Below are 21,360 nucleotides of genomic sequence, written 5' to 3'. Positions count from 1 at the left end.
GTCAGGTGTCAGAAATAAATTTTTCTCCGCAGAGTTTTCTAGAAAACTTTACTGGGACTTAGGTTAAAGAACAGCCTTAAACCCAAAAGATTACTGAATAGATAATAAAAGATTTACCTCCCCAGAAGTACGTGTTTACACTTCTAGGAAAAGATGAGACCCAAAGACATAATGACATTCCAGGAGTTGTAAACCTAAAGACATTTGTCTTATCTTCCCTTGGAGACGGGTACTTACATTTTAAAAGATAAAAATCTATGCTCTTTACCCTTCTATTCCCAAAGAGAACTTCTTTATTGTAAGGAGCAAAAGTATCTCTCCCTTTCTCAAATAATGAAGGGACATCTCTTTCCTTTATAAGCTCCAAGATTCCTATTTCTAGGGCTTCTCTCCTATGGTAAACCCCAAACACCCCCATGTGTAAGCCTGTCAATCTGGCTCTTTTATCATCACAGTAGGGGGAAAGTTGGGGGGTGGTAAATAACAAATAAAATTATTGCTCTAAATAATAATAATCAGTCTCTGTCCCAGAAACTTCCTGTCTACTTTCAGGATAATACAAATAGAGTAATTAAATACTTAGCAACAGACAATATCTTAAGGGCCTTAGATGAATTAACTCATTTATTTCTTATAACTATACTATGTTAGACACTTCTATTTTTCTTCTTTTAAGACAGGGACACTGAAGCACAGAGATACCAAGTTGCCTAATGTCTCCCAACTAATAAATACCAGAGGCAGGATTTGAACCCAGGAACTCCAAAATCTGTGCTCTAAATATGATTGCATGCTGCCTGTAACCAGTAATCTTTCTCACTGAATTATCTGTGATTCACAGTGAACTAGTATTCAATGTGTCTCATAACTAGAAGTCTCTTATTCAATCACATCCCACTACTACTTTTTCCAATTGAAATAATTGTATAAGGAACTTCTTCCTAGTTGTGGATATACACCCAGACATTTAAGGCTTACTATAAACACTCTCTCTTCCAAATAATTCTACCAGTTCTGCTTAGAAGAGGAGCATATAGACCATGAGTATTCATGTGTTGATGGCCATAGACAAACGGATAGACTAATTTGAGAATCCCCTTTTCTGCTACTTTAAGACAAACTTGTTTCTGATATTTAAACAGCTTTAAGTATTTTCAGTAAAAATGTTGTATACTTTCCCATCCAGCTCTCCCTGTGGAGGAACCTCTGTGTATCCAGTCACGGGACTAGCAGGTACCAAATGGAACAACTGAGGAGAGTTTAATAAAACATTTTTTTACAAAGGAGTAGGCAGTGTTAAGAGAAACAAAGGCTGGTGCAGCTCCCTGGAACCAAGAACAACTAGGAGCCATTACCATGCCTTAGTCTGAAAGGTCAGAGAGAGTTACTAGAATCCACTGAGAAAACTTTAGTTGTCACAGAGGGCTGCCCCCTCAGAAGTTGTGATCTGGCCCAGCACAGTGGCTCATGTCTATATTCCCAGCACTTTGGGAGGCCGAGGAGGGCAGATCACCTGAGGTCAGGAGTCCGAGCCCAGCCTGGCCAACATGGTGAAACCCCATCTCCACTAAAAACACAAAAAATTAGCTGGGCATGGTGGTGGGCGCCTGTGATCCCAGCTATTCTGGAGGCTGAGGCAGGAGAATTGCTTGAACCCGGGAGGTGGAGGTTGCAGTGAGCCGAGATTGCGCCACTGCACTGTAGCCTAAGCAACAGAGCAAGACTCCATTTCAGAAAAAAAGAAGTTGTAACCTTTGGGCCAGGTGCGGTGGCTCACGTCTGTAATCCCAGCACTTTGTGAGGCCAAAGCCATCAGACCACCTGAGGTCAGGAGTTTGAGACCAGCCTGGGCAACATGGTGAAACCACGTCTCTACTAAAAATTCAAAAAGAAAGAAAGAAAGAAGTTGAGACAAAATTAATGAGTGGCAACCCAAGAAAAAGGAAGCTGGAGCAGTAAATACCCAAAACCCATTCCCCTCTCATTATCAGATCTCCACAGGTGCCTTCCATTGGCCAAACCCAACTTGAAACCAGAGGGGAAGAGAGCCTTTGGGAAAGTTCATAAATGTCAGCCTCTCAGGAAAACAAAGCAGAGTGAAGAAAGGGGAAAAGGTACATCATGAGAAAGAAACAGAAAATATCAAGCACCCTCTGGGTTAAAAGAGTTCCATAGGAGCTTTTCCCTGTTATCTCTTCTTTGCCAAAGAAACTTCTCTCCTTAAAAAAGCAGTTTTCACATTCATTAACTTCATGTATTCAGGAGCAAGATGTACACAATTAAGGGTTTCTCTGCTATCAGCAGCAATAACAAAATTATCATGTGCCTCGAGCCATTTTATCAAGGACAGAAAGCCCTGACCCACCACGGAGATGCCATCTGAGTCAGAGGACATTGGCTGTGCAGGTGCAGATACAAGAAGATAAGTGTGGCATCAAAGGAACACAGCCTGAGGCCAACCAAGATTGGACAACAAAATGAGATCTGTTCAATCAACCTTGTTCAGCCAAAGAGAAGATTCCATTAAGGCTTGAGGATAGAGAAAATTGAAGTTTACTGAGCACCAATTCTGTCAAGTCTTGCATGTGTTAATCCATTTTAAGAAAACTATAAAACTTCTATATAAAAGCTAGTTGTTATTTTCCTATCCTTAACACGCATGATAAAAGATGTTTGATGAATACTAACGGTGATAAGTAAAGTTACAGAAAGAACTGAACGGACGCATCTCCCAGCTTCCACCTTTGCCCCTCACCCACCCACCCAAAGTCTGTTATCCATACAACAGCTGAAATAATTCTTTTAAAATCATATGCTTAAAAAGCTCTAATCATTCCTTTCATATTTTCAATAAAATCCAAACCTTACCAATCAACAAAGCCTCATCAGAATTTTCCAAACTGTGAATCATGGCTCATTCATGGGTCATGAAATTAATTTAGTGTGTCACACTCAGTATCTTCTTAAAAATAAAATCAAATTGAATTGAATATTTAATATTGAATTGAATAAAATAAAAATATTAGAATGCATAGCAAATAAAAATAGTAAATGTTTCACAAAAGTTTTCTTTCAGTTTTAAGAATATGTATGAGGTTATAGTATAAAAAAGTATTTCTTTGAGTCATCATCCAAATGTTAAAAAAGTAAAGAAAAACCACTATTCCCACTTCCTGACTTCATCACTAATCTCTGTCCTCTGGCTCACTCTGCTCCAGCCACACTCCTCTGTCTTGTGTTTTTTTTAAACCCTTGACTGGAGCACTTTCCTCCAAAACCCACAAAGTTCACACCTTACTCTCTTCAAGTTCAAATGTCACATTCCCTGGAGGAACGTTGCTGACCACCTCATATAAAGTAGCCCTACCACTATCTTCAGTCTCTTCTTCCTTATATCGTTTTTTCTTCAAAGCTTTTATTAGCAGATGAAATACTATATACTTCTGTCTCTCTGCTAAAGTGTAAACTCTATGAGAGCAGGGACTTTATTGTGTTCACTACTGTAGCTCCAAGTCTAGGACAATGCTTAGCACATAGTAGGGACTCAAAAAAATTGCTGGTATATCCATTGGATGGATTGGTGAGTGGATGATGGAGAATAATGGATGGATGGATGGATAGATAAAGGAACAGGATGGTCCCTAGGAAATAATATGCTTAGAGGATCCTGAAGCTAACAAAGGAACCAGTTTTCTGCTTGCCCCTCCCCTCCACCTGTTCTACAGCTTCCTACTCAACCCCATACACACACATATATACGTGCGTATTTCCCTCATGGCTCTGCCTACTGCTAAAATCAAGAAAGGTTTTTGGCTAGGTGAAGCTCCAGCCAGTGGTGGTGGGGAAATGAGTATGGAGTGAGTATCTATATATCTGCTTTGGCCTGCCTAGATTGAACACACGCAGAGTGTTCCTATAGGCCTTCAGTCTAGGCAGGCCAAAACAGATATGTAGATACTCACTCCTTACTCTCTGTAGAAGGATCGTCTACAGATTTGGGCAACTCACTTTAAAAGCTGTAGCCAGCAAAAGCCTTCACTGTGATCAGCAAGAACCCCCAACTATTTCAGATCCTTGGCTCTAACTTTCACCTCTTCACAGTTCTCAGACTCATTTCAGCCTGCCTTATCCACAAATTCAATTTTATGCCAAACTTCTTTTTTTTTTTTTTTGAGACAGAGTTTTGCTCTTGCTGCCCTGGAGTGCAATGTTGCAATCTTGGTTCACTGCAACCTCCACCTCCTGGGTTCAAGCAATTCTCCTGCCTCAGCCTCCTGAGTAGCTGGGATTACAGGCATGTGCTACCACGCCCAACTAACTTTGTATTTTTAGTAGAGATGGGGTTTCTCCATGTTGGTCAGGCTGGTCTCAAACTCCTGACCTCAGGTGATCTGCCCGCCTTGGCCTCCCAAAGTGCTGGGATTACAGGCATGAGCCACCGTGCCCAGCCCCATACTTTGGTTTTTACCTCAGTAGTCCCATTAAGGACATTGACTAAATGGATAATTTTTAGTTAAGCATATTGATTACACCTGTGGCAATTTTTAAATATTCTTTTTTGTTTTTGTTTTTTGAGATGGAGTCTTCCTCTGTTGCCCAGCTGGAGTGCAGCGGTATGATCTCGGCTCACTGCAACTTCTACCTCCTGGATTCAAGTAATTCTCATGCCTCAGCCTCCTGAGTAGCTGGGATTACAGGTACCACCACCAAGCCCAGCTACTTTTTGTATTTTTATAGAGATGGGTTTTCACCATGTTGGCCAGCCTGGTCTCAATCTCCTGACCTCAGGTGATCCACCTGCCTCACCTCTTAAAGTGCTGGGATTATAGGCATGAGCCACCTTACCTGGCCAAAATGTTTCTTTTCTAAAACAATTATATAGCATTGGTTATTAACAACACATTACCTCAAAACCAACTGTTTTCAAAATAAATGAATGGGTTCACTTCATTTGCAAGTATAGTGGCTGTGGTGACCAGGAACCCTACACCCCCAGCTTTGCTACATGTTTACCCTCCTACATTGCCTTCATAGAACCCTGCCTGTCCTTGAGAGAGAGAAGGCAATTGCCACCATTCCCCAGACAGCAAGGCTCAGAATTAACACAAAGGCAAAGAGTGAATTGTCCCAGATTCAGAGCACACTCATTGGGTTTGGACACCCAAGAGCTCCACAGAGTTCTGAAGAATAAAAAGATATTCTTAGAGGCTGGGCGGAGTGGCTCACGCCTGTAATCCCAGCACTTTGGGAGGCCAAGGAGGGCAGATCACAAGATCAGGAGTTTGGGACCAGCCTGGCCAACATAGTGAAACCTCATCTCCACTAAAAATACAAAAAAAATTAGCCAGGTGTGGTGGTGGGTGCCTGTAATCCCAGCTACTTGGGAGGCTGAGGCAGGAGAATCACTTGAACCCAGGAGGTGGAGGTGGAGGTTGCAGTGAGCCAACATCGCACCACTGCACTCCAGCCTAGACAACAGAGCAAGGCTCCATCAAGAAAGAAGAAAGAAAGAAAAGGAAGGGAAAGGAAGGGAAGGAGAGGAGAGGAGAGGGGAGGGGATGGGAAGGAAAGGGAGGGGAGGGGAGGGGAAGGGAAGGCAAAAAGGAAGGAAAGGAAAAGGAAGGAAAAAGAAAAAGAAGGAAGGGAGGGAGGGAGGGAGGGAGGGAGGGAAGAAATGAAAGGAAGAAAGGAAACAACAAAAAAGAAAATGCACCAAAATACCATTTTTTTTTTTCTCCAATCAAATTGTCAGAGATCTAAACATTTGCTATCTCATTCTTCATGACTGAGCCTGATACGTGTCTCCTGGCAGACTGGAGCTTCTTGCTCTCTATTGCTTTGCATTCCCCACAGTATACAATGCATAATAGGATCCTAATAAATATTTCTTTCTAGTTATATTTTGTTTTGTTTTGTTTTTGTTTTTTTGAGACAGAGTCTCACTCTCTCCCCCAGGATGGGCCACCGTGCCCAGCCTTAATAAATGTTTCTTGAGTTGACTTTAGTGAAGAAAAGGAACTCAAAGCCCTGTTAATTGTAGAAGCCATAGCAGGATTCTATAATGATTGCTGGAGTCAAAATGTATTTGTTCAAATTCCAGAAATCCTAAAAACATTTTTCCTCTCATAATAATTAGTACAGGCTGGACGCAGTGGCTCAAGCCTGTAATCCCAGCACTTTGGGAGGCTGAGGCGGGCAGATTTGAGGTCAGGAGTTCCAGACCAGCCTAGCGAACATAGTAAAACCCCATTTCTACTAAAAATACAAAAATGAGCCAGGTGTGGTGGCAGGCACCTGTAATCCCAGCTACTCGGGAGGCTGAGGCAGGAGAATCCTTAAACTCCAGAGGCGGAGGTTGCAGTGAGCTGAGATCACGCCACAGCACTCCAGCCTGGGTGACAGAGTGAGATTCCATCTCAAAAAAACAAACAAATAAAAGAATTAGTACAATAACCCACTCATCCCCCCAAATCTAGTCTCTTTCCCTACTCTAATCTCTGTCCACACTGTCATGAAAATTACTTTTTAAAATCTCACAGTTCATTAGGTCTACATTGTACTAAAGACTATTTGGCATTGCTTACATAGTGTGAGTATATATGTATATAATTCAAAAGAAACTACTTTAGGGCCAGGCACGGTGGCTCACGCCTGTAATCCCAGCACTTTGGGAGGCCGAGGTGTGTGGATCACTTGAGGTCAAGAGTTTGAGACCAGCCTGGCCTACACGGTGAAACCCTGTCTCTACGAAAAATACAAAAATTAGTTGGGCGTGGTGGTGCGAGCCCGTAATCCCAGCTACTGAGAGGTGGAGGGTGCAGTGATCCCAGATCGTGCCACTACACTCCGGCCTGGGTCACGCCACTGCACTCCAGCCTGGGTGACAGAGCATGATTCTGTCTCAGGAAAAAAAAAAAAAAAAAGAAAGAAAAAAAGGAAAGAAAAGAAACTTTTTTTATTTTTTAATTTCATGCCTGTAGAATAAAGTCTGAAGTATGGGACAGGAGGTCATTTTACATTCTTGTTCCAGTCTTTCCAGGCACATCTCCTGCCACTGCCTTCCAATCACTCTTGTCCTCCACCTCTTCTCAATTCTAATTCCCCCATTCTATTTTGTTTCCCAGACTAAATATGCATGTTCACATCTCTAATTCTTTGGAATTCCCTCTGGTAGAAAAGCTCTCCCTTTAAGTCCCACTCCACTGCACCATTTGTCAAAGCTCTACTCTTCTTTAAGATCCAATTCAAATATTTAATCTTCTCTATATATAAACATATTCCAATGTGGTCAGAATTTATCATCCATTCTTTTATGTTTCCATATCCCTTTATTTATACTTCTCTTCTAGCTTTGAAATCTCTGCCTCTTTGTTCATTGTGCTTATTTTTCATTTATTCAACATTCATTAATTTAAAAAATATTTATTGAGTGTCTACTATATTCTAGGTGCTGGTATATGTTTTAAAAGACAAACATAGGTTCCTCCACCACTAAAACAGTCTTCTAAGTCCTCATGGAGTTCAGATTCTATTTGTGAGTAAGTTCTGACTTTTTCGGATGTCGGTATTGATAGGGACAGCAGACAGCCAAGGGTCCCTGGGGAAACCCTGCCTGCCTTCAAGCCTAAAACCAGACTGCTGGTTCCAGATGAAGCCCGTCCTTTCTCAACTGATTCTCTCTGCATAATGTCCACCTAAGCCCTGGGAGGACAGGGTGGAGCCTCGAGAAGTTCAGGCCGTTTGCAGGTGGAGGAGCCCAGCCTCCTCTGTTCCTGTGTGGTGCCTTGGGATTCAGTCTGTGAGGCGGGAAACCTGCTATCAAGACTCTTTCTCACTTTGTGGAGAATTCCTCTTTCTTTTTTAACTTTTCACCCAATAAACCCTACAATGTGTCTGTGTGCCTAAATTTTCCCGGTCGTGTGTTGAGAACTCAGTTTTTCTGCAATAGCATCACCTTCCCCAGTAGCAAACACAATTTCCTTCCTGTATAAAGCAGGCACTCTACAGCTATGACTGCCTGTTTCTCCTTTCCCTAGATACCCGTTTCTCTGCAATTAACAAGGTGTAGGCGCAGAGGGCTCAGGCGTGGTGGGTTGCGAGGGGGCCCCGCTGAACTGACCAGCGGCATTTCAGCTCCTTTCCCTTGCCCGTGGGAACCCCGGAGCCAGGTCAGCTTAGCCAGCTTCACCATGACCAAGACAGGCAGCGAAGGCGGGAACCTCCGCCACCAGCTGGACGGCAACGAACTGAACCTGAGCCTCACCGACCTGAATGAAGTCCGGGTCAAGGAACTGGCTGCCCTTCCAAAGACCACCACGCCGGATCTGTCTTGTAATAAACTGACTATTCTACCGTCGGATTTCTGTGGCCTCACACACCTGGCAAAGCTAGACCTTAGAAAGAACAGCCCGCAGCAGCTGCCGGCGGACTCTGGTCATTTGGTCAACCTCCAGGACCTGGCTCTCCTCAACAACAGGCTGCTCACCTTGCCTGTCAGGTTTGCTCAGCTCCAGAACCTGAAGTGGCTGGACCTGAAGGATAACCTCTGGATCCTGGCCTGGCCAAGGTGGCAGGCGACTGCTTGGGTGGGAGAAGCCGTGGAAAGAGTGTGCAAACAAGGCGTCACACACAGCACAGGAAGGTCCGTGCAGGCAGACCAGGAGTGGGAGAGGCAGCAGGGCCGGAAGTAGAAGGAGAGGCAGAGGAGAAGCTGAGGCCAAGCAGGCAGCTAAGGAAGCTCAGGAGAGGGAACTGAGGAAGCGGGAGAAGGCGGAAGAGAAGGAGCGAGGGAGAAAGGAGTATGATGCCCTCAAAGCAGCCAAGCGGGAACAGGAGATGAAACCTAAGAGGGAAACAAATCAGGCACCGAAATCTAAGTCCGACTCCTGCCCCCGCAAGCCACTCCCCGGGAAGCACACTCATTCCTGGGCTGTGCTGAGGCTGCTGCTGCTGCTGCTGCTTTGTGCCGCGGGAGGGCTGGTTGCTTGTCCGGTGACATAGCCGCAGCAGCAGCCCCTCTGCACCAGCGTGAACACCATCTACGACAATGCAATCCAGGGTCTGCACCGCCATGAGATCCTCCAGTGGGTCCTCCAGACCAACTCTCAGCAGTGAGCTTGTCCCCAGCACCTGCTGCCTCCCAGCCTTGGAGCTTGGATTCCTGTGGAATTGGGCTCTGCTTGATACAAACTGTTTTATCATCAGACCTATCTGCCATAATCAAATGGCTGCAGATTGGTACTTGAGACCTCCTCTTTGTAGGACTTCTTCGTTCCTTAGTCAGGGTTTCCGGTTTCTGGGTGAAATTAGGAGAAATGGGAGGTGGCGGGGGACAGTTACCTGCATGCCTAAAGGAATAGGCTTGGGGTCGGGAGAAAGAAAACATAGCCATTTCTAGTTGTTACACAACTGTGTAAACACTCGTTTCTACTAAATGGTCAGCTGTCACCAAAAAAAAAAAAAAAAAGTGTAATGAGACCTTTATGAAATATGCCAATATGGTATGGGAATTACCTAACTATTTTGAAGGAATCTAAGTAATTAAAAAAAAAAAAAAAATACCACTGCCCTAACTAATAGCAGTTAACCAACTCATGATAGTAGTCACCCAGAGAATTTTTTATCATCTAGAAATAATGGCTTGTTTCATCATTGGATTATGATGCCTCCCGAGTCTTTATTATGCACCAGGCACTGTCTGAGAGCTTTTAGTATTCACTCATTTAATCTTCTCAACAACTCTAAGTAGTATGTTATCTCTTTAAAAAAAAAAAAAAATAGATATGGAAACAGAAAGACAAGTTAAATTCCTTGCCCAAGATCACACAACTGGTAAGGGATGGAGCTGGCATTTGAACTCAAGTAAGCTAACTTCAAATTCCATGTTCTTCTCCACTACACATTAATGATGTAGACAGTGAAAATCTCTCCCAATGTGTGATAGCCTAAAATCATTGATAGATGATTACAAATGCAAGAAGACTGTTACACAAGTGGCTATAATTTCTGTTCGGCTCTTTACATGTAAGGAATAGAGATGTATTCAGTTTGCCCCAAGTAGTGTAACATGAGGAGGAATAGCAATACAAGTTAACGCATATATGGAACTCAGGGAAAGCAGGAATCACTTAGAATCTGCCCCACAGAGCCAGAAACTAGAAGGCCATTCAGATTTTTAAACTTCCCTAAGGACCTGAGAAGCAGGACTTCAAGAATTTTTCTTACTCTAACATTCCACTGTTAACATATCTGCTCCTGTCTGACCCCTTCTCTTACTGTTATCAATTAGTTTTCTTTTCATTCTTCTCAGTTAAATCCCTGAGAAGAATCTGGTTGAATAAGCACAAAAATATTTAGATGGAGCCTTTTTTCCCAGGCCCACTCCTGAAGGACTAGCATGCCATGGCTGACTGTGCTTGAGTCCAATTCCCTCTCTAGTCAATCAACGCAAGGCTGGAAGGAGGGAAAGGACGAGGTCACTTTGTCCAAAACAGTTGAGCTGATGCAAGGTTTGGGCGTGGGTAGCTTCCATGGGAAAGTGCCATGTGCGGGGCAGACACTCTTGTAGAAGAATCCCATAGTCAGGCGCGGTGGCTCTTGCCTGAGTCTCAGCACTTTGGGAGGCCGAAGTGGGTGGATCACCTGAGGTCAGGAGTTAGAGACCAGCCTGATCAACGTGGTGAAACCCCATCTCTACTAAAAATACAAAAATTAGCTGGGTGTGGTAGCAGGTGCCTGTAATCCCAGCTACTCAGGAGGCTGAGGCAAGAGAATCCCTTGCACCTGGGAGGCAGAGGTGGCAGTGAGCAGAGATCGCATCACTGCATTCCAGCCAGGGTGACAGATGGAAACTCCGTCTCAAAAATTAAAAAAAAAAAAAAAAGAATCTCATGCCGGTCAGCCACGGTGGCTCACGCCTGTAATCTCAGCACTTTGGGAGGCTGAGGCGGGTACATCACTTGAGGTCAGGAGCTTGCAACCAGCGTGGCCAACATGGTGAAACCCATCTCTACTAAAAATACAAAACCTAGCCAGCATTGTGGCAGGTGCTTGTAGTCCCAGCTACTTGGGAGGCTGAGGCACAAGAATCGCTTGAACCTGGAAGGCAGGAGGTTGCAGTGAGCAGAGATGCTGCCACTGCACTCCAGCCTGGGTGACAGAACAAGACCCTATCTCGAAAAAGAAAAAAGAATCTCATGCCTTGTATAAGAATTAAGAATGTGTGATCATTACCTTCAATATCAGCATAGATTTAGACTCTTAAGTTTATAATAAAATACTTAATATGTTTGGAAACTTTATAAACTCTCATCTGAATTACTACAATTGCCTGCCAACTGTGTTCTTCTTTCCATCCTAGATTCCTTATCATCTATTCTCCATTCACACTACAGCCATAGCGATCCTTCTGAAGAAGTACCTCAGACATCTCAACCCCCGCTCCCACCACCCCATGACCTCTCCATCATCATACTCCAAGTAAAAGCATCTTGACAGTGGCCTACAAAGTGTACATGATCGGCCGGGTGTGGTGGCTCACGCCTGTAATCCCAACACTTTGGACGGCCAAGGCAGGCAGATTACTCAAGGTCAGGAGTTCGAGACCAGCCCAGCCAATACGGTGAAACCTCACCTCTACTAAAAATACAAAAATTAGCTGGACCATGGTAGCACATTGAGGCACAAGAATCACTTGAACCTGGAAGGTGGAGGTTGCTGTGAGCAGAGATCAGCCACTGCACTCCAGCCTGGGTGACAGAGTGAGACTCTATCTCAGAAAAAAAAAAAAAAAAGGTGTACACGATGCCATGCCCTCTCACCTCACTGACTGGATTGCCTCCCCCATTGCTCTGCCCAGGAAATGGGCCTTCTCACAGTTTCTCAAACATACCAGGCACATTCCCACCCCCACAGCTTAATCTATCTCCCTCTACCCTGCCATAATACTTAAGAACTGCACACCCTATATCATTTATTAATTTATTATGCTTATTTTCTACCTCCTTCTGCTAGAATATAAGTTTCATGAGGTCAAGGATTTTGTTTACTAATGTATCCTCTTAAGTAGAACAGCACCAAGCACATAGTATGTACCCAATACAATGTTTGTTGAGTGAATAAATTTGCCATCAGTTACGTAAGGCATTATCATTCTATTTCCTAACCTATGAGTTTTTAAAGATTTCTGACATGACCTTGAGCTTTTCAATTCATGCTGTCTGTTAAGTTGATGTGAGTTGGCGGTCTTATTTGACCCAAGAAAAATTTCAGTATGGTTGAAAAAGTTAAGTACGGCCGGGAGCAGTGGCTCATGCCTGTAATCCCAGCACTTTGGGAGGCTGAGGCGGGCAGATCGCCTGAGGTTGGGAGTTCGAGACCACCTGCCCAATATGGAGAAATCCCGTCTCTACTAAAAATACAAAATTACCCAGGGGTGGTAGCGGGAGTCTGTAATCCCAGCTACTCAGGAGGCTGAGGCAGGAGAATCACTTAAACCCAGGAGACGGAGGTTGCAGTGAGCCGAGACCATGCCATTGCACTCCAGCCTGGGCAACAAGAGTGAAACACCATCTCAAAAATATAAAAAATAACAAAAGTTAAGTTCAACAAGAATGACTTTTGCATTGGATAGTAGTTAACAGCAAAACAAGTTTGTTTGTTCACTGTTTGGAAATCTTGGCTAAACTAATGCAGACTCTGCTGTCAATGTGCTTCATGATAGCAGCCTTTCTGTTTTTATAAACAGTTGTGGAATGGAATATCTGCCAAATGTGAGGGCTGGCATGTCTCTACCTCAATAAAGTTCTGGCTTCTTTGACATCTATTGTGATCACTCAGGGCCCTTTTTAATTTATGTTTAGAGTCTCAGCTGCATGTTTAGGTTGGGTTGCCAGAACTCTGACTGCCAAATAAGCAGTGTTGCTATATTTAGAAATGAAATAGTAGTCTACAAAATAGAATATCGGGTATTGTTATCCTACTTGGCTCTATGTTACTGGGATTAACTTGGGATTTTTAAAAATTAGTAATATGTATATGAAATAACTATTTTGAATCTCTTACTAAAGATGAAAATTTATGTCTAGCAAGATTTACTGTCCAGGTAAACACAATCTTTACAGTGTTCCTATATCTATTTCCCTGTTAATCTGTACTAATGACCGTAAGGAGTCAAAATAACTGTTAGCATCCTATTCATTTTTCATAATATTCTTGGCACAATCTTGGCATTTCTATTACTTTGGAAACTAAAAATATAAAAAATATTACAATAACTTTTATGTCAAAATCTTTCATTTATTTGTGCCTCTAACTTTTGGGCAGTCTTCATGAAACTCCCTATTTGGGTTAGTTTGTAGATGCTAATTTCAGGTATGGAATGCTATGAAACATATTATTGATAATTAAATGATGGCACTTCTCCATAACTCAAAGTAGGAAATCCAATCAGTTGTCCAACAAAATTTAGATGCCATCCTACAAGAAACTCAAAGAGCCTAGTGAATTATGTGTCAGCATACTCATCTGATTCCCAGAGTTCCATAAAAGACTGCTTCTTTCATTAAAATACTATTTTGTACAGCTGTGCCTCATAAAATAATAATATTTCATCTCAGAATGAGGTGCTTTTAAATTGAGAACAAAACAATCTCTCCTTCAAGTTACAAAGTACTTGGCAAACCTTCTGGATAAAAGACACCATGCTAATATAGAACATTACTATCTCACTACGTTATTTTACAATGTCCTAAATAAATTTTTGTGATACAAGGAAAATATAAAACAAAAAAAGCTCACCATGTACAAAGAGGATGACTGGACATCTTATACTTTTATATCAGAGAATCAGCTATTCAGATTGGTCTGAAAAGCTAAAATTTAGCTTATACCTAAATCTCCCATGAGTTCATCCTTATTTACTGAATGTCATATGAAAGATAAAGTATTTTAAGCATGAGTCATAAGGACAATTGTCTAGGGTATTTCAAACAAAATCTATGAAAAATTAATAAGCTATCAGGGAGGGTGTCTCAGGGGTCCTACTCTGTCCCTCCGTCTCTCTGGAAAAGGAGGGAGGGAGAGAAGGCAGGCAGGCCCAACCCCTAAGTATTATATACCCTCGATCATTAAAAAAAAGAAAAGTTAACAAATTTGGTCCCATTACATACATACTAAATCCACATTTTTTGCTGTTGTTGTTTTTGTTGTTTGTTTTTTTCTTTTTTGTTTTGTTTTTTTCTTCTTTTTTTCATTTTTGTTAAAATTCACATTTTTATCTTGACTTCTACCCAAATAGAGTCCACCTTCTGTATCCCTGGATTTCACATTTGCAGATTCAATCAACCATGGACCAAAAATACTCAAAAATAAATAAATAACTTAGAGGTTAAAAGTGTGTTTAACAAGCTAAAGTAGAAAAGAAAAAATAACAATATAACAATAAAAAATACAAATTTTTAAGTACAGTATAACAACTATTTGTATAGCAATTTATACTGTATTTGATATTATAAGTAATCTAGAGATGAGTTAAAGTATATTGGAAGGATGTAAGTGGGTTATTTGCAAATACTATGCCATTTTATATAAGGAACTTGAATTCTGGGGATTTTGGTATCTGCCAGAGGCAGGATTGTGGGGAGGTCCTGGAACCAATGCCCTGCAGACACAGAGAGACAACTGTACCTATAAAATGACAGTTATGAAATTTTAAATAAATAAACTCACCAGAACAGCAGAGAAAGAGAGAGACAACATAAGAGCAAAGGAGGAAAAGCATAAAAGAAAAGAAAAAGAGAGGCTGGGCGTGGTGGCTCACGCCTGTAATCCCGCACTTTGGGAGGCCGAGGCGGGCGGATCACCAGGTCAAGAGATCAAGACCATCCTAGCCAACATGATGAAACCCTGTCTCTACTAAAACTACAAAAATTAGCTGGACGTGGTGGTGGGCACCAGTAGTCCCAGCTACTCGGGAGGCTGAGGCAGGAGAATCGCTTGAACCCGGGAGGCGGATGTTGCAGTGAGCCCAGATCACGCCACTGCACTCCAGACTGGCAACACAGCAAGACTACATCTCAAAAAAAAAAAAAAAAAAAAAAAAGAAAGAAATAATCTGGGATAACGGTGAATAGAAATTCAAAATGACAATTGTTCAAAACTCCTAGAAAACAACCAGTCCAAACTGGCATCAAGAAGATAAAAGAAAGGGTATCCCCCCAAAGAAAATAAAAATGAGTATCTGATGTGCGAGGCTATTCAGAAAAGATTTTTCAGTCGTAGGTACAGTTTGAGGATAAATTAGTGGCTGGATCCTAAGAAACAACAGAAACAAAACACTAACACTGAACAATACTAACTAGAATATACAACTAGTTGAACAAGTAATGTAAGTCACTATGTGAGTTAGCTGAAAATAATGAGCTGTCACATAATAACATAAACACAATTATTTATCGAATGAAAACATACGCTTTTTTTTTTTTTTTTTTTTTTTTGAGATGGAGTCTTGCTCTGTCACCCAGGCTGGAGTGCAGTGGCTCAATCTCAGCTCACTGCAAGCTCCACTTCCTGGGTTCAAGTGATTGTCCTGCCTCAGCCTCCCGAGGAGCTGGGACTACAGGTGCCCACCACCATGCCCGGCTATTTTTTGTGTTTTTAGTAGAGATGGGGTTTCAACATGTTGGCCAGGCTGGTCTCGATCTCCTGACCTCAAGTGATCAGCTTGCCTCTGCCTCCCAAAGTGCTGGGATTACAGGTGTGAGCCACCCTGCCCAGCCGAAAACATACCCTTTTTAGGGAATGTGTGAGACATGGACAAGCATGTATCTGAATGTGTATGTGAGAGAGAGAGTTTGAGAAAAAGAACAAAGTCCTCATCTTCCTTAGTAGGAAACCAATTAATAATGTCTAAATTGAAATATGGCCGGGTGTGGTGACTCACGCCTGTAACCCCAGCACTTTGGGAGGCTGAGGAGGGTGGATCACATGAGGTCAGGAGTTCTAGACCAACCTCGCCAACATGGTGAAACCCCATCTCTACCAAAAAAAAAAAAAATGCGCAAAAAAAAAAAAAAAAGCAATTAGCCAGGCATGGTGGTGAGCACCTATAATCCCAGCTACTCAGGAGGCTGAGGCAGGAAAATTGCTTGAACCTGGGAGGCAAAGGTTGTAGTGAGCAGAGATCGCACCACAGCATTCCAGCCTGGGTGACAGAGTGAGACTCCATCTCAAAAATAAATAATAAATTAATTAATTAAATTAAAAAATAAGCTGAGTGTGGTGGCAGGCCCTCTAATCCCAGCTACTCAGGAGGCTGAGTCAGGAGAATCCCTTGAATCCGGAGGCAGAGGTTGCAGTGAGCCAAGATTGCACCACTGCACTTAAGCCTGAGCAACAAGAGCAAAACTAAATTCCACCTCAAAAAAAAAAGAAAAGAAAAATAATTTTTAATACAACTTTAGTAAACATGTTATCTACAAACATAAAGGTAAATAAAAAAGCTAAAAACAAAAACAAAACAGCTAAAAATTGAAAACAATTGTAATGGATTTTTGTTTTGTTTTGTTTTGAGACTGAGTCTCTGTGGTCCAGGCTGGAGTGCAGTGGGGCAGTCTTGGGTCACTGCAACCTCCACCTCCTGGATTCAAGTGATTCTCATGCCTCAGCCTCCTGAGTATCTGGAACTGCAGGTGCACACCACCACATCTGGCTAATTTTTTGTATTTTTAGTAGAGATAAGGTTTTGCCATGTGCCAGGCTTGTCTCGAACTCCTGAGCTCAGGCAATCTCCCTGGCCTCGGCCACCCAAAGTGCTAGGATTACAGGTGTGAGCCACCGCGCCTGGCTGTAATGGTTTTCAAGAAAGCAAAAATCAAAAGGGACAGGGCACTGCCTTTTTATGTCTAGTAATACTATTTTAAATGTTTTCATTGATTAGAATAAATTTAAAATTAAAAAACAGCTAAATGAAAAAAAGCAGACACTGTTGGTGGGAATGTAAATTAGTTCAACCATTGTGGAAGACAGTGTGGTGATTCCTCAAAGACCTAAAAATAGAAATACCATTGGACCCAGCAATCCCATTACAGGATATACACTCAAAGGAACATAAATCATTCTACATACATACATGACACATACATGTGTATATTCATTGCAGCACTATTCACAATAGCAAAGAAGACATAAATCAACCTAAACGCCCATCAAAGATAGACTGGATAGAGAAAATGTGGTACATTTACCTTTGTTAGTTTGTAATGAGAGGATTATCCTTTTACCCTTTGTAGCTCAGAGAGCACCTGATGTATCATCTCAAACACAATAAATATGCTCCTGAAGGAAAAAAAAAAAAAAAAGAAAATGTGGTACATATCACCATGGAACACTCTGCAGCCATATAAAAGGATGAGACCATGTCCTTTGCAGGGACATGGGTGGAGCTAGAGGTCATTATCCTAAGCAAACTAACGCAGGAACAGGAAACCAAATACTGCATGCTCTCACTTGTAAGTGAGAGCTAAATGATGAGAACACATGGAAACATAGAGGGGAACAACACAAATTGGGGCCTATTAGAGGGTGGAGGTGGGAGGAGGGAGAGGATCACAAAAAATAGCTAATGGATACAAGGCTTAATAACTGGGTGATGAAATAATCTGTACAACAAACCCCCATGACACAAGTTTACCTATGTAACAAACCTGCACATGTACCCCTGAACGTAAAATAAAAGTTAATTTAAAAAAAAAGAAAAAAGTAACATAAAAAAGTGCATACATATATCTTACGCATCAACTGAGATGGTCATACGATTTTTCATCTGTCGATGTGGTATATTATTTTGATGTATTTTAAATTTTTTAACTAAATTTAAATTCCTAGAATAAACTCACTTGGACATGATCTATTACTTTTTACATATCACTGAATTTAATTCTGCAATACCTCGGATTCCATTGATTAGAAGGAAAAATTACTGTTAAGAATTTTTTGCATCTTTGTTTATGAGACACATTAGAATTTTGTTTTCTTGTCTTTTTTTTTAAGGTCTTCATTAGAGTAATGCTGGTCCCATAAAGTGAGTTGGGACATGATGTCTCCTTTTTTATTTTCTGGAGGAGTTTGTGTAGAATTAGTATTTTTTCGCCAGGCGCAGTGGCTCATGCCTGTAATCCTAGCACTTTGGGAAGCCGAGGTGGACGGATCATGAGGTCAGGAGATCAAGACCATCCTGGCTAACACAGTGAAGCCCGTCTCTACTAAAAATACAAAAAATTAGCTGGGCGTGGGGGCGGGCGCCTGTAGTCCCAGCTACTCAGGAGGCTGAGGCAGGACAATGGCATGAACCCGGGAGGCGGAGATTGCAGTGAGCCAAGATCGCGCCACTGCACTCCAGTCTGGGTGAAAGTGCAAGAATCCTTCACAAAAAAAAAAATAAGTAAATAAAAAAGAATTAGTATTTTTTGTTTAAATCAAATGCTTGGTAGGTTTCACCAAACTGTCTGGGCCTGGAGTTTTCTTCGTTGGTTTTTTGTTTGTTTGTTTATTATTCTTTATTTTAGAGACAGGATCATCCTCTGTCACCCAGATGGGAGTACAGAGGCCTAATCATAGCTCACTGCAACCTCAAGCTCCTGGGCTGAAGCAATACTCCTGCCTCAGCCTCTGGAGTTGCTGGGATTACAGGCATGAGCCACCACACCCAGCAACCTGGGGTTTCTTTGCAGAAAAATTTTTCACTGTGACTTTTACGGATTTTATTAGGCTATTCAGATTTTCTATCTCTTCTTGAGTAAACTCTAGTAGTTTGTGACTTCAAAGGAATTTGCAAAGCTCATCTGTTTTCAAATGTATTGAAAAAAATAATTCATAATATTCCTTTTTCTAAAAGTATTTGTAGGAAATGTAATGATGTCCCTGATTTTATTCCTAATATTGATATGCTATTTTTTGCTCTCTCTCTCTCTGTCTCTCTTTTCCATCATTCTGGCTACAGGTTTATCAGTTGTATTGATCTTTGCAAAGAAGTAGTGCTGCATTCCTTTTTTTTTTTTTCTGCTTTCTATCTTATTGATTTTATCTCTTATTTGTATTACTTTCTTCTTCATGCCTACGTTAGCCTTAATTTGCCCTTTTTTTTTCTAGTATGTTAAGATTGAAGCTTGGATCATTAATATGAGATCTTTCTTCTTTTCGAATATATGCATTTAATGTTATAATTTTCCAACCAAGTGCTGTTTGGGCCACACTCACAAATCCTAATAGGCTTTGTTTTCATTCGGTTTCATTCAAAATATTTTATAATTTTAACTATGGTATCTTGTTTGACTTATATTTTATTAAAAGCATAGTGTTTAGTTTTTTAATATTTGGAGATTTTTAATATCTTTCTATAATTAATTTCTATTTCTATTTTCTTTTGGCCAGAGAATATACATTGCATTATTTTATCTCAATTCAGTTAAGTTTGATGAGATTTGTATGGCCTAGAATATGGTCTATCTTGGTGAATGTTACATTTGCACTTGAAAAGAATATGTATTCTGCTGCTGTTACATGGAGTTTTCTATAAATAAATAGATCATGTTGGTTGTCTTCTATATCTTTTCTAATTTTCCCTCTATATTTTCTATTAGTTACTAAAAAAAAAAAAAGAGTTGATATATATAACTACATTTGTAGATTCATATATTTCTCCTTTCAGTTCTGTAAGTGTTTTGCTTCAGGTATTTAGAAGCTCTGTTTTTAGGTGGATATGCATTTAGGATTGCTAGGTCTTCTTCAATTGACCCCTTTATTGTAATGTAATGTCCTTCGTTATCCCCGGTAATACTTTTTATCATAATGTCAACTCTGATTTTAATAGAACCACCCTGCTTTTTTCGTTTGTTTGCATGGTATATTGTTTTCTGCTCTTTTACTTTGAACAAACATATGTCATTATAATTAATCCTCAAAACAACTCAATAAACTAGGTACTGTTATTATCCCCAATTTACATGAAAGAAAACTGATACAGAGCATTCAATACTGCGCCTTGCTGCCTGCCTCTCCACTCAGCCTGTTTCCAAAGCTTTTAGTGTTCTCCTGATGCTACTTCTCAAATATGTTCAGATTTTAATATTTTTAGTGTCTTTTTTTTTCATTTACCATCTAATGTAAATTAAATACTCAAAATAATGTGTGCTTTTTCCTATCACCATTATGGGACCACAGTAAGGTTATTAGCATTTTGCGTGAGGGAAGTTTAAATACAGATTGAAATATTTTTGATTTCCCTGGATAGGTACTGGAGAAAAAATAAACTATCACATTTCTATGGACACCAATATTAAACCCCAGTTCTTTTTTGATTCCCAGTAGACTAATTTCAGCTTAAGTAAACTAGTAATTTACTTATTGACAGATAAGAAGCTTGAGGCCAGCTCTATACTAGAAGTTTTTACATTTTCTTTTCTTTCTTTTTTTTTTTTTGAAACAGTCTCACTCTGTCGTTCGGGCTGGAGTGCAGTGGCGCGATCTCAGCTCACTGCAAGCTCCGCCTCCCGGGTTCAAGCAATTCTCTGCCTCGGCCACCCGAGTAGCTAGGATTACGGGTGCCACCACACCCAGCTAATGTTTATATTTTCAGTAGAGATGGGGTTTCACCATCTTGGCCAAGCTGGTCTTGAACTCCTGACCTCATAATCCACCTGCCTCAGTCTCCCGAAGTGCTGAGATTACAGGCGTGAGCCACCGCGGCCGTTCTTACGTTTTCCTTTATCTTTTTTGGGGGGGATGGAGTCTTGCTCTATAACCCAGGCTGGAGTGTAATGGCACGATCTCCGCTTGCTGCAAACTCCAAGTCCTGTGTTCAAGCCATTCTCCTGCCTCAGCCTCCCAAGTACCTGGGATTACAAGTACCCGCCACCACCATGCCTGGCTAATTTTTCTATTTTTGGTAGAGACAGGGTTTCACCACATTGGCCAGTCTGGTCTGGAACTCCTGATCTCAAGTGATCTGCCCGCCTCAGCCTCCCAAAGTCCTGGGATTACAGGTGTGAGCCACCATGCCCGGCCAAGTTTTTACATTTTCTATAAGGAAGTTAGCCACAACATTCCACCAATAGCACCGACTGGATCTCAGTTACAAGGGGAAAAAAAAAAAAAAAATAGCTCAGAGCATTCTGAGCTATGTGAAACATGCAAAATTTATCTGGTTCAGAAAGACAGGAATATGGGACTTCACTCTCCCTATCCTCCCACACCAGCACCCATGGCCAAGGGCAATTTTTTAAAGGGATTTTGTTTCTGACCAAACTGCCTCATACAAAGAACAATGTATAGCCAATCAATAGCTTAAGCTATTTTAATGTAAAT

The 21,360-nt window shown here is 41.3% G+C and overlaps 1 pseudogene; it reads left to right on the top strand.

The window, feature by feature from the left end:
- Window positions 1–8,189: 8,189 nt before the first annotated feature.
- On the top strand, window positions 8,190–9,114 carry LOC104663148 (annotated as a pseudogene).
- Window positions 9,115–21,360: the final 12,246 nt, after the last annotated feature.

This window comes from Rhinopithecus roxellana, chromosome 4 (genome assembly GCF_007565055.1).
Source record: "Rhinopithecus roxellana isolate Shanxi Qingling chromosome 4, ASM756505v1, whole genome shotgun sequence".
NCBI classification, from domain to species: Eukaryota; Metazoa; Chordata; class Mammalia; order Primates; family Cercopithecidae; genus Rhinopithecus; species Rhinopithecus roxellana.
The sequence above is the reverse complement of the archived record's forward strand: the minus strand, read 5'-3'. Positions and strand labels throughout refer to the sequence as shown.